The sequence below is a fragment of the Falco naumanni genome, chromosome 4 (assembly GCF_017639655.2).
Source record: "Falco naumanni isolate bFalNau1 chromosome 4, bFalNau1.pat, whole genome shotgun sequence".
In the NCBI taxonomy this organism is placed as follows: domain Eukaryota; kingdom Metazoa; phylum Chordata; class Aves; order Falconiformes; family Falconidae; genus Falco; species Falco naumanni.
Window position 1 is genome coordinate 76,917,464 of NC_054057.1, and position 14,674 is coordinate 76,932,137.

A 14,674-nucleotide genomic window follows, 5' to 3' on the forward strand; every position below is an offset into this window, starting at 1 on the left:
GGTAGAGAGGCCTGGATGGGCTGATGCCGTAGCAGGCTCATCAGTGATTCCAGTCAATTAGCCTTATGACTAGCTGCGGTCATGACCCTGTGTATGTATTTACCAAGCCTTGCTCTGTTCCCAACCATTCTCTGCTTAGAAAATGATTGTGTATGTGTGGAACTGCTCGTCATTAACAGCTTCTTGGATGAGAGTATTTTTATAGTTAATAACCTCTCTGGAGCTGTCTGTGCTCTTCTTTAACCCTCCCTGCACATGGAGGAGGCTCCTTTTTTAATTCACGCTGGTGTGTGCAGTCCAGTCAACGTTGCCGCATCCTCTCCAACTCGGCTTCCTGCTGGTAGGGATAGAACGTGGGACCCAGTGTGTGGTGTTTTCCTCTGATGAAAACAGTCTTCAGTTCTGGAGAGCAGGAGCATGCAGAATGGAATACCTGTCTTGATTGCAGCTCTGATGCACAGTGGCTCTGTCACAAAGTCTACTCGGTGGCAGTGGTGGTTGCTGCAGGACGTTGCCTAGATTACTGTTACAGAAGAACAGGGCAGCAAGGTAGATGGGATTCAACAGGAGAGGCTGGCCTAAAGCCCTGGGCTGGTACCCCACGATTTGAAAGATAAAACAAGGGTCCGCCAATTAAGAAATGTCACAGTCTGTCTCTTTTCCCCACTAAACCTCTGAGCACAGAAGAAAATTTACAAGGCCCAAAGGGCTCTGCTTTTGCAGCCCGGTGAGTTTGGTACTAGGGTAGCTAGTGGCCGCCCACCCGCCCATTTGCAAGTGCAACTTCAGCGTGCTGTGTGCCACAGGCTTTGGCAGGTGCGTGGCAGCACAAGGCGTGTGCAAAGTTCGGGCTGCTCTGCCGTACCGCCAAGGCTTGTGATCGGTATGTGCACTGATGAACACTGCTGTGCGTCTGGAGCGCAGTGGAATAATCAGACTGACTGCCTTTTCCTGGGCTGGCTTTTTATTTTATTTTTTTTTCTTTAGCTTCTTTTGGGCAAGCTATAGTTCTCATGAGTAAAACCTTTCCTGGTGCCACCTTTCTTTTTTCCTTTTGCCCAGGGAAATATGTTAGCTATTAAACTATGTCAGGTACACAATGATAAAATAAAAGGAGGGAATTGTTAAAGAAAATGTATTTTGAATTAAGAAATGTAAAGTGCTGAAGCTGCTAAATGGCAGAACTGGGCCTTGTCCCTTGTATAGCGCTAAATCAAGGCTGGTTTAAAACTCGGGTCAAGTTAATCAGTGGGAGAATAGAGAAACAATAGGTGATCAATTGGTGTAAAGAGGTGCTCTCACAAACGCAGGTGTTTTTTAAAAAATTAGTATATGTGAATAGGAATTGCTTGTTCAAAGGCTAAGCGCATTTGAAGGAGAGTGTGAGTTAAAGCTGGCATGAGGGAGAGCGTGATCCGAGGAGGAGCTGGGAACCGAGGCAGAGACTGGAACCGGACAGATGAATCCACTGGGATAGGGACAGGTGGTGGATTTGCAGAACTGACAAGACCAACGGAAACTCCTACAAACTTCGGCCGCTGACTAACGGTTTGTTGTCTACGAGCTGCGCCGTGTCCCTCGGTTCTCTGCCACTCAACTGAGGTGGTGACCAGCTCTGAGTTGTGACTAAAGCAAACCCAGTGCTACCCACGGCTGTGGCAATTTCTTCTTTAACAACAGCAATCGCTTAATATTTTAATATTAATTAAATAATAAATCACTAATAATTTAATAATTGGGGTTATCTGCTGAGGTTATTCGTAGGGAAAAGCCCTTGTCCCACAGGTTCCCTGTGCTGCTGCTTCTCCCTCGGTTCGGACAGACCGAACCACTAAAGCCGGTAAGACGCGGGATTGAAGTGTCTGAGCCACGTGGGTGCTTCTTGGTGCGGAGGCAACGGGTCTCGGTGCTGGGCTGCGAGCGGGAGAGGGGCAGAGCAACGCGACCCCTGCACCGAGCAGCTCCCGGGTGCTGGGGGTGCGAACCGCGCGGGTCCCGGCCGGGGCTCGGCACAGGGCTGGTGCAGCGCTGCTGCCGCCCGGCGGCCGAAAGCTAGTACTGCAGGGCGGGCGCCGCGCATGCGCAGTGGTGCCTCCCCGTTCCGCGATGCCGCCCGTTGGTGACAGTATTGCGGTGCTGCCCCACGAGCACGGAACCGCGGCGCCACAGCAGTCCCGGGACAAACGCAGCCCTGGGGTGCTCGCTCCTGCACCGGCCCCCGCCCTAGCGACAGCCCCCGCCTGCAGACCACGGGGGTGCCGAGCGGCCGTGCCCCGCCCCGGTGTAGGTGGGCCCTCCCCCACCCCTGCGGCGGCCCCCTCTGCGCGTGCGCCACACGGAGCCCCGCCCCGCGGCGGCCCGCCCCGCCTCACGCAAGCGCCACACGAAGCCCCGCCCCCCTCCGTCCTCACGCTCCTGTGCGTGCGGGACGGTAAGTCACGCCCCCGCGTTTCCTCACAAATGTGTTAAGACTATAAAATCGAGTTCGAATTATTAACACCACAAAAATGCCGCCAGGCTTACGGGCCTGCGCTGGTTTCGAATGCGGGTTTGTACATGTACAGAGCCCAGCTGCTCCGTGGCACCGCCCAGGCCCAGCTCCCCCGGAGAAGGTGGCGGGGGGCGGGAATTCACTTCATGGTTCTCACCCTGCCCTGGCAGCCGTGTGAGGGATACCACACAAGTTCTGCTCCCTGCTTTCTGTGGTGAGAAAATTAACTGCTCGCTTTTGCACTCATCCTGATTCGAAATTCTCCGTGGAACCACCCTGGCACAGCTCCACCAGAGAAGGTGCCAGGGAGGGATTCTCCTCATGGTTCTCACCCTGCCCTGGTAGCCGTTTGAGGGACACCACAGAAGTTCTGCTCTCTGCTTTCTGTGGTGAGAAAATTAACTGCTCAATTTTGCACTTGTGCAGAGCACAAATGCTCCATGGAACCACCCAGGCACAGCTCCACCAGAGAAGGTGCCAGGGAGGGATTCCCTTACTGGTTCTCACCTTGCCCTGGTGCTTATGTGAAGGACATCACCAAAGTTCTGGTGTATGCTTTCTGAGGTAAGAAATTTAATTGCTTGCTTTTGTACATGTACAGACTCGGATGCTCCGTGGAACCATGCAGCCACAGCTACTCTGGAGAGGGTGCCATGATGGACTACCTGTTTTCTGAACTGATAAAAGAGTAACTACTTTTTCTCATGCTTCTCAGCTTTTTGCACTTACTCGAAGGCCAAAAGCATGTTGGAAACATCCAGTCACTGGTCCCCCGGAGAAGGAGCCAGGAATTAATTTTCTTTGTGTTCCTCACCCTGCCCTTGTAGCCATGTGAGCGACATCTCTAAACTTAGGGTACCTGGTTCCTGAGATCAGAAAATTGATTGCTCGCTTTTTCACTCTTACGGAGACCAAAGGCACATTAGGATTGTCCAGCCATTGCTCCCACGGAGAATGAGCCAGGAACAATATTTCTTGTTTCTCACACTGCCCTTCTACTGATGTGAAGAATCAGAAAGGAATGTAAAACTTGAGGGTTGAGGTAAGAACAATTTAATAACTTAAACAGAATAAAGAGATAAGAACGACAGCAATAACAATAACAGTAATAACCATTAGAATGGAAAGGTGGAGAAAAAAAGGGTAAAATCCAAAGGAAAAAGGAAAAAAACCCAAGTGATGCACAGTACAACTGCTCACTCACCCGCTGACTGATGCGCAGCCAGTCCCCAAGTTTATATACCAAGCATGACGTCCCATGGTATGGAATACCTCTTTGGCTGGTTCAAGTCACCTGTCCTGTCTGTGTCCCCTCCCAATTTCTTGTGCCCCTCCAGCCCTCTGGCTGGCAAGGCCCAAGAAACCAAAAAGTCCTTGACTTAGTATACACATCACCCAGCAACAACTGAAAACGTCAGTGCGGTTATCAACATCGTTTTCTCATCAAAGTCAAAACACAGAGCTATGTACTAGCTACTAAGAAGAGTTAACTCCATCCCAGGTGAAACCAGGACAAGGTACCATACACTTGCAACTCCAGTGACGATAAAATTTACGCGGTCAGTTCGCGTTACCACACAATGTCACAAGATGCCGCTGTGGACCACAGAATACACATTTCATAGCCGATCTGTGCACAGAGCTCTTCTATGTAATGAACAGTTACAAAAGGGCAAATTCTAATTTTGGGTCCTAAACGGCGTGGTAAGTTCTCAGCCACTCGCTCAGAATTACCAGAATTACTTTCCATAAAAGACCCTTAACTCTAATCTTGAACATAAAACAAGACAGCACATAAAACAAACAAAACACAGAGTGCTATTTCAGTTGTTACATTCCAGGAATTCCTAACAAGACGAGTTTCCCAAAATTTAAGACAACCAAAAGGAAGTTTTAGCTTCCCAAATCTTAAGACAAAATAAACAATATTTGGCCAAATACAACATACCAAATAGAGGCTGCTACCCCTTTCAGAAGGCATCCCTTCTCATAACCCTGTGCAATGGCATCCCATCTTCATCTTAAGGGGTAAATTCAACCAAGTTTAAACCGAAGAATAAATATAAATACCTTTCATGTTGAGCAGAAGTTCTTGTCCACTTGTATGGGAAGCCAATGGGTAGGGGAGTCTTGCCAACCGAAGATCCAGTCGGGGGCCCTGAGGGTCCCCAGGCTCCCTGCATTCCAGCACTGGTGAAGAGTTCTCCTGGCTGGCTCACCAAAATGATGTCAAAATGGCATAGAGTAACTGCTCAGAGATGAATTTTGTCTTTAGAGCAGCAAAGGTGTTTATTTTGTGCAATGTTGCGGGGCTAGCCAGTTCACACCGGACAAACTAGCTCCAAAGTTTTCAGTGAAAAGTCAGGTAATTTATACAGTTTTCGTAAGAGGTTGCAACACCTTTACATACATATTCATTTAATTTCGACATCTAATCATCATATAATAGGAGGGGTTTAGGCAGGCCTTGAGGTGGAGTCTTCTAGAATCATCTTTTGGGGAGACTTTTGGGTGGTTGTTCTGTTCTTCGACTGGACCTTGCAAAACCTCCTGACTCATGGCCTTCTCGTCTCCTTCATATGCCCACCTTATCTTTATTTATGACTACTAGATTGCTCAGAGTACCTTATTCCTGTCTCTTACTTTAGTACTGTCAGCAGAACAGAACAGGCCGTGCCGTCTCTGTTGTATCTCAACATAAACAGAGCATCACCCAGAGCATGGCATCAAACCCATCCTCACCCTGCCCTGGTAGCTATCTGAAGGACATCACTAAAGCTGGACTACCCACTTTCTGAACCAATAAAAGGGTAATAATGTTTTCTCATGGTTCTCAGCATTTAACACTGATTTGGAGGCCAAAATCATGTTGGAAACATCCAGCCACGCTCTATAATAATATATGCTTTTAGATATTACTAATAAAATTAAAAAGTTGTGCTGAATACCAGTATAGGAATAGGCCTACCTGGTCAATATTAGTGAAATTTGTCATGTTATCTGAACTGACCCGAATAACTTCTGTAGTCAGGTGTTACATGTGGACCTGCATGTCAGTGTTTGCCTGTTGCTGGCAGATGTTTGCTTGGTTACTCCAACTACTCCAACCACATTCTCTTTAGCTCCAGAATACTTGGGTAAATGAGCCTAATAAAGGACAAAAAAAAAAAAAAATCCCAATACTAAGAAAGCAATAGAAACAAAAAAGGCAAAAATTCTGGCAATTGAGACACAGACTTTGCAAGGATGTTGAAGCAAAGACCGTTATGTAGCTGGTCACTATAGGCTACTCTCTGCTGTTCATGCCATTTCCTATCTTCTGGAGATTAGATCACATTCCTCTTTTTGTCTCTGTTTCCTCCGGGTTTCTTCTCACACCCCCTCAAAGTTATTTACTTCTTTGCTGCAGGATAACAGCTGCACATCGTTAAAGCAAGGTCACAGCTGCACATTATCAAGGTTAAACCCACTGTCTCCGTCCTCTACAAAAAATAAGCCAAAAGGAGGATGACATACTGAGTAGGAGATGAGGTAGGAGTAGGGAAATATTACAATGTAGTTTGCAGCGTCCAGTGATACTTAAATGACTAAACAGAAATGTCCTTTGGTAAAATACTGTGCATAATGTTTCTGTGAAGAAGACAGTGAACTTGTTCCATGTCCTTTGGCAATAGGACTAGAAATCTGTCAGGAAGGGTTTAGGTAGTTATCTCTTAGGTATGGTTGATCCTATGCAAGACTAGGTGACAGGCTCTTTGTAAAGTTAATTATAGTTAAAGAGGAAAGAATGACATAAAAATCAGTGTTGAGCACTTTTCTAATGTAAGTGGAAATGAAGTAAAAGAATAATATGGATCGCTATGTCTTTATTACATGAAAAGGTTTTCTTGTTCTGAGTGTTGCATACGTTTTTTTCTTAGACTTTTTCTGAAATCTGTGATCGGCTTATGTGAACAGATTGTTTTGGAGACTGAGTGGCTCATGTGCGTGAAGGAAGCGTAAGTCTCTATAATAATAATAATGAAAACTGAGGGAACTATTTAAAGCCTGGTTAAAAAAGGTGATTTTGAGCTGAATTTTTTTTTTTTTTTGCATGTTTTCAACTGATGTAAGGAGGAAGGTGCCATCCATATTTATGCTTCATTAAATAAGCATAAGGAGACCTGAAAAATAAAAAGGAAAGCTGCAGCTTTCTTCCTTGTCAGCATGAAGGAACTTGTCAGTGAGAGATGCACTATTTAAATTGTGCCAGCCAAAAATAGGGATCAGGAACAAAGCACAGGAAAAGTCTGTTTTCCAGATTCCAGAAGGAAAGAAGTCTCAATTATTCAATGGTCAACAAACACCAAATGCTTTTCTATGTGGTTCTAAATTCTGACATGAAAAATTAAAGTCACCAGCTACTAGACTGGCTTGATATTTTCAGCATATCAGAAAATGAATGAATTGTTTCTTTGTTTTTGACGTTACGAATTTTTTTTATTTATTTATTTAATAATGGCTCTAGAAGTTCTGGTTTTGTCTGCTTTACAAATACTGTTAACTAAAGCTGCAGATATATGTAAGCATGGGCAATGTGCCTTATTGCATCATATCACAAATAATAAGGTTTTTTTCTGATTCCATCACATGCATTTTGCTGTGACTGTCATTAGTTCTTTAAATATGTTGAAACTTCATAAAGAAGATCCCTGAATTGTAAAGTTTTATAGGATAAGAACACATTATATATTTGTGCTACAAAGAGCATTATCTTGATATGTATAGAGAAACTGCAATGATGGTCACTACTAATGTTTTTTCATGGTAATAAATTAGGGCATGGGGAAAGAGAAAATCAGATGCATTCATGAATGCTGAAGCTAAATGTCTTTTGTGATATGTTTTAACTTCTGCATTGTTGTACCTTTCTCTTACAGTGCTGGACTACTGCTGCAAGTTAACAGTGTTTCGCTGGTGTACTGCAAAACTGCCTTATGCCGTGGCAATGGTATGTGTGCTTGGTGAATAACAATAGATTCTTAACATGCAGGTTACAGTAAAGAACAACAATCAAATTTTCTTGGTTATTTGTGTGTTTTAGTTATTGATGGTTCACTCATCAAGAATAATGAGGAAAACACTTTAAACAGCAACAGACAACGCAAACCCTTGAGGTCATTCAAACACAATTTCTATATTCAATTCCCATTATCATTATTACTCCAGGTCACCTAAATTTGCTTCAGTGTTCTTTGCTTTCTAATGTCCAATTGGCAGTTAGTTTTATTTTAGTCTCTCATGTTTCAGCTGAGTGAATGTTAAGCTACTTTCTTTCATATACAGGTACCCTTTGGTTTTGAAAATCCATCTAATAAATACCTTGACTGGTTTTAGGTTCCTTTCTTTACAGGAGTGCATAACTGGTTGGTTCTAAATTTACCCATCCCTTACTATGATTTAGAACTTCTCACTTGGGTCCCTGCAGGTTATCAGAATTGGTGGAATGCGTGAACTAGGATTTTTGAAATGCGAAAAACAGGATTTTCGACCCTTCTGCATTATAATACCTTTCTGGTATGAAACACTATAGTGTAGAAGCTTCATTAAAAAAAAATGTTTAGAACAAAAGATTAATTTGCTCAAGAACTGAAATATGCATGAATGTGCTTGTACTTTGGGATTAACTCTAATGTGGTTTGGATTGAAAATTCCTTTTGTCTTCAGTATTCTGGTAATGTTAGGATGCAGATCACTTGGAAAGCCACAAAATGTTTATATTTGTAACAGGTTTGGGAAAAAACCCACGATAAAACAACAGAGAAAGCCCACCAGAACAAAAAACCCACTCCAACCTTGGCTCCCTCCAACAAAACTTGCATTGCTGCAACATGCTAGTGTTGTTTGGCTTACTAAATACAAGGGAAAGGCGTATTAAATACAAGGAGAATATATCAGGAAAAGTTTCCTCTGTGATTTAATCAAATAAGCTATTGTGGAATACTAAATATTATTTTTTTTTTTGTATTGTTACAATGTAGGTACCATTTCTTGTTGTTTTAGGCAGGGACTTTACTGAATGAAACTACTACTAAGCTTTCCTCCATTTATACAAGATGGCTCAAATCATTCTTTCTTCTAAGTGTCTCTAAGTTATTTACCTATAGAGTTGCATCATTAGCTATTTAGGGAAGATTGCCACAGGCACATGTGGAAAACTGCTCTGTAAGTAAATGATAGAAAGCATTCCTTAAAAATCATGGTACAGAGTGTTTACCTTTTCCTTTTTCATCCATTTGAGCCAATTCTTTGTTAAATTCGCGAAGAGAAGTCCCTCTTGTAGGCTGTCACCATCTTCATGTTATCCTGCTATTGGCAAAAAATAAAAGAAGATTTAACATCACCTGTTGGACTCAGTCATCTTAAAGGTCTTTACCAACCTAAATGATTGTGTTGGGTTTTTTGCTGGTTATATTTATTCTTAGTGTATGTGATCTAAGGCATGTATATGTGTGTGCTTATGTGTCAGTTATTCCACTTTTTATGTAGTTAAGAAATTTTACTTGTTGCAAACTAATATATTACCCAAATGGTTTATAGCATCTTCTAGAATTTTTATTCTGTATTTATCCTTGACAACTTATTTTAGGATAAGCTAACATTTTTTTTTTTGTAACCTGCATATTAGCTGACTTTCGTAAATAATTCTTTCAATGTATTTTGAATGTTGCAATGGGGACATGTTATTAATGCACCAGTGCAATGACATATGTAACGGCAGAGAAGGTTACAAATAATGCAGTTGTTTGAAAGGTAGTTCTCAGGTGGGCCCTGATCAGACCGCTCCAGATGAGCTGCTTTTCAGTGTGCCTGGTCCTGCAATTCTCTGTTCTTCCTGCTTTCTCCTCCTTTACTGCTTCTTCAAAGCACTAAGTCTTTTTCCTCTATGATGTTCTGTTAAGCATCTTTGTCAGTTTTGTTCCTTTTTCCTGTTTAGTGTCTGTGTTCTGCTTCTCCCTCTGCAGACAAGTTGGAGCAACTTGAAGTTCTTGGTTTAGCCAAGGAACTGTTCAAAATGTTACTGATTAAATCAATCTGATCTAGATAATGGGAGCACCGGCTTCATTTGATGTCAAGTTCTATCTTCTTATGGAAGCCTGTTAAAGGTGCAATCTTCCACACAACCTATCAGTCCTAACTTACCTGCTCAGGCAGCCATTGTTAGTTTTACTGTTTTGCAATAGGTTTATTACATACTGGAATGCTTCAGCACCTTCGTAATGTTAACTAGAAGCTATAAAATATACGTAACAGGAATATGAGTTTGACTGTCTGAACTTTCTTGGTATGTTATGCACAGTGGATAAGACATCGACTTCCCAGACATTCATGTAAACTTAATCTTACAATTTCTTTCAAACAAACTTTTTGTTTTGTTCATATTGACCTCAAAGAAAGATATTAGCTTTTTTGGAATAAAGAAAGAAAGGGAAATTCTCCAGGGAGCCACTGTGCACCTCCCTTTTCAGAAACGTTAAAACCAAAAGTTTGAGTTGATATGATGTGCTACTTGTAGATAGCCATAACACTGTCTATTAAGTATTGTATCTTTAGATCTAAAGTGCTCAGATCACGTTATTTTTAAAGTCATGATAATAGCTCTTTATTCTCACTGAAAAAAACCCCCACATTTTCATAAAAAAGAAATGAAATTGGTAGTTATTTCAAATATGTATTACCAGTGTCATGTGTGATTAAATGTTATAAAATATCTTAACAGCATATATTAGGAAATTAGGATTCAGTAGTAAACGGCTAAGTAATGGGGAAACCTGACATCAGGAGGCTAGTTCAACTCCTTAAATTTATGTTTCCCTGCTAATGCCATTTGAAAAGACAATCTTTGTACTGTCTGCTGTGATAAAGGGGAATACCTTGAGCTATAGCAAAGAAGGGTTATTTAAAAAATTAGAAGTGGATTGTATGCTACCCTTTTTCTTCTCTCATTAGCAGGACCAGTTCTAGGAATATAGATTTGACAGCATTTTGAACAGAAATTAAGATACTTTCAAATTCCTGTGAATGTGACCTCTTTCCTCTCTTCCTTTGCGAATACCCATATCTTGCTGTATACTGAGCTATTCCAGGAAACTACAGCAGTGAAAAACACGCATGTGGTACACCATACTGGGAGAAAAAGTTCACTTGCCAGCTTGTAGTAGGAGGGATGCATATTCAAAAAGGAAGACTGTAGCTAGCTTCTGCTCCTTACAACTTACTTTAACTTTGCCTTTTATTGTAGTACCCTTTCATGAATATAATTTCAGAGAAAACTCAATTCTCTCATTTGGCGTGATCAAAGATGGCAGATATTTTTATCTTTCTACCACTGTACCATGGAGGGACCAGTGGTATCCAGCTCTTCCCCTGGACAGATAAGGTCACTTCAAGCCTGGTCCCCGTTACCATGCAAGCTGATATGCCTGTCTCACAAAACCAATGTGTTTACTTTCCCTTATGTGATGCAAAATATGTGCATATTTGTAACCCTATGGTCACTCATAAATACACTTCACAATGTGTCACAATGGACCCACCTAAGCATCTGCTCTCTGGAAAACAAGTACTTGGGTCTGAGGAACCTCAGAAAAGTTGGTGACAAGCACCAAAATTTTATGAAAGCCTCTGTAAGCTGTTCTGGTTGGCTCTTCCCGGACAGGAGGGTGGCAAATCTTAAATGCAGTAGAAAAAGAACCTTATAATATCTGCCAACATATTACATGCTGCTGTCTATACCAGTATTTGGAGGGTTCTTTCTCAAATTAAAAGGCATTGTGGTTTTTTGTGAGGTATTTCTTTATTTATTTAATACAAAGATCACTATTCCTTTTATGTCATAATTTTGTATCTGAGACAGTTTCTCAGATACATGTTGATCTGCCAACACTGGAATTTCCTTTATGTATTTGGATGGTATTTGTGGTAGTCCCTTCTTGACAGACATCTGAACAACTTTGTTTCAACAACTGGTAAGAGAAGAGCCACATGCTGACAAAACCTTTCCTGATACCTAGTGAACCATTGTCTTTTCGCACTATTTCAACTTCATGACCTCAGTTTTGTCTGGAGATGTTTCTTTTGATTGTTGCTTTGACAGCTAAGTAGAAGATAATCTCTAAAGTTCATAGTCTGACTCTTTTATAAAGCATATTTTATCTCTTCAGTAGGCATCCTTTCTATAGCTGTAGTTTCCATCTTTTCACACAGTAAAACTGACATATCAAAAAGACTATCCTACAGAAAACTTGGAATTTTTTGAATTGTGGAGCATGTAAATGCCGTGAGATAGATTATTCTGTTTTGCATATTGTGTATGTGTACACATTAAGAAAGGATTATTTCATCAAATCTTGAAATGCAGTATGTTAAATATATTGTATACCCTCAGATTGCTTTTTGTGGCGAAGCAGCTACAGATTTTGCCTTGGCATCAACACTTCATAACTGTTTTACTGCTACAATTGATGTCAGACTAGAAAATATGGACTCCAGCCAGTTTAGAAGGTCCACTGTTATTGCAGAAATGTGATTACTACAACTATAGTAAACCAAATAGATGATGAGCATGAAAGGAAAGAGATTAATTGCGGTGAATGAAGAGACGGGACGCAGCTTGATGCAAGCAAATGTCAATTTATTGTACAGAAGCACGAGTTTTTATACACTTTCAGAAGCTGCGCGTTTTAAACAGATTGGTTCTTGAAGCTAAGCCTTGCATACTAGGCAATCCCCGATTGGTGGTTAACTACCATCAATTAACTGCAAGGTGTTATCTTTCCTTGGCGCCATCCGTCTCCCACTCCCCTGTGCTCTGTAAACATGCCTCATCATGTTAATTGCTGTGTCTATTCACACTCCTCGGCCTCCCAGGGTTCGTGACCTACAAGGTCGAGCACATTCCCCTCAGCTAACTGATTGCCATGCATGGTCCTAGTTTCCAGCCCGCTCCTGCAATTAATGATTTATCTAAGCTCTCACCTAGGCTTAGAAATAGAATCCAAGCATTCTGCTTCCCAGTGCAGTGTCAGTTTTGATGGACTGTTGCACAACTTCAAAATCGTATTCAAATAGTCTGCTGAAAACATTTGCAATGTAAGTATTACTATGAAATATCCATCTGCAGAAGTTTCTAATGGTTTTAAAATCAGGCTAAACTTTCGATTAACGTTCAAGGACCTGACTCTTTGTATTCAGGAAATTTTTACATCTCTGAATATTTTTCTGCTTGGCTGTGAAATGTTGAGGTATGAGTTGTACTCTAGGCAATTGTTTATATATTGAGTTTTAAAAATATTTTATAATTGTTTTACAAATAATAGAATTCTATAATTTATATTCATATGTATAATATGTATAAAATTATTTATTTATATATAATTATTTCTTTTATATAATTTATAATCTTAAATCCGTGCCCCTCCGTTGCCAGAATATGTATACTGTGTTTCTAAATCTTCATGTTTGCTCTGTTTTCAATTTTAGGACACATTTTAATCTGAGGTCCAAAACATTCAATCTCCATAAATCTAGGCTGAAATTAGCAGAAGCTGCAGATAGATAGTGCCTCAAAAGATCTTTTTTTTTTTTGTAGATGTATGACTGTAAGACCAAGAAAATAAACAGATGGTCAGACAAATCAAGGTCTTGACTGACAGTAACATGGGACCTAGTTTAATTCTTAGGGCTTGTTATTAAAATATTTAATGTCATTTTGAACCATTGCCCAGAAACCTAGGGGATTTTCTATTTCCTTGTAGCTCGGAAATAAGCACTTTTTCCAGGTTTGCAACAGTACAGCAAGGAATTGCAGTAACAGAAGATGTTAACGGAGGAGAAAAAGGAACTACAATAAACCACCAATTTAGAAATGCGGAAAAGGCCAAACCCCCCAGGTTTTCTATTAAATGCCCTTGAAAGCCATGCTCCCTGCTAGTTATTCTCACTTGCTTTTACTGGATTCCCTTAATGTAGTTAATCGCTCCATCTGTTAGCTAGCTAGCAGTTTTTCCTTTGCTCTTCTCTGACTCTGATCTGGTTGGCTGTAGTTCACAGCAGCCTCTACGCTACTTCAGTGAGTTCAGAATAAGATAAATGACAAATGAAGTCTTTGCTAAAGAAAATGGGACTCATGGGCTGGAGCCTTCCTTTACTTTCCTCAAAAAAAAAATCAAAATAACAAACTGAACCTGTTTTGCTTATAATTTCTCTTACTAACTTTGAAAGACGTACATTTAATCAAGTAATATCTTTCTGGTGACACATTATTACTGGAAAAATGGGTGCTATTTAGTTATCCATCCTTGAATGGTTCTGTGTTGTATTTCCCCCCGCTCTACAATTTAAAGAAAGGTTCCAAAGTCTAGTGTGTATCAATTAGGCCTGCTCTGACCTGGTCCTTTGTCCCACTCTAGCCGATGTGGAATGCTTTCATGGCTTTTCAGATCTGCATGGAGTGTTCCTACCTTTTGGAGCTCCTTTCTGGTTTTCAGTAGTGAGTATGATTAACCCAAAGGCTTGCAGGAGGGAGGGATGTCACATGGAGAATGCTTTGGAGTTCTCTGTCCGGATGAAAGCACTTACGCTTCTGCTGTGGGCAATGCATAGCCTCCCAGCATGGGAACCTTGCTTCTCACCTGTGATGCACCCTTTGATGAGCCAGTCTTTTGTGTTGCATCCCCAAATATATACTGCCAAGGGAGCTGGCAGGTATTTGTATAATGTGAGAGGATCGTATAGTGAATAGTGATGATTAGACCATGTAGATTTTTTTAATGTTTCAAACATTTAAATGTTTTTATTTAATTTTGATACCCTGTTTTAGTCAATATTCCAAACCTTTACAGAAATGAACCACTGAGGATTTGCATTTTAATTTCTATCCCTACCACAGTTTTAGTTTCTAATTTGTCTAAAAGCCCTTGTTTCCCCACAAAAAAACCCATCTCAAACCTGTTGCTGTTAAAGAATTGCCATTATAAAATGTATATAATTTCCGTGTGGTAGCGGAGGAGAAAATGTTTGTCTTAGTTTATGTTGCTGGTTCTCTCTTGGGGTACGCAGAGAATCCATTTAAGTTGGTGAGCAACTGTGAAGGTGGCAGAATGGTCTAGTTACAACAGTCTGTGCTATTAGGGGTGAGGGCGA

The 14,674-nt window shown here is 41.1% G+C and overlaps 1 long non-coding RNA gene across 1 annotated transcript in view; it reads left to right on the forward strand.

The window, feature by feature from the left end:
• The first annotated feature begins 2,390 nt into the window (after positions 1 to 2,390).
• The window catches only part of LOC121088022, a 129,282-nt gene continuing 116,998 nt past the window's right edge, over positions 2,391 to 14,674 (forward strand). The window contains exons 1-3 of the long non-coding RNA XR_005827808.1: positions 2,391 to 3,179; positions 5,140 to 5,301; positions 7,411 to 7,481. This is a non-coding gene — a long non-coding RNA (uncharacterized LOC121088022). The remainder of the gene's footprint in view (positions 3,180 to 5,139; positions 5,302 to 7,410; positions 7,482 to 14,674) is intronic.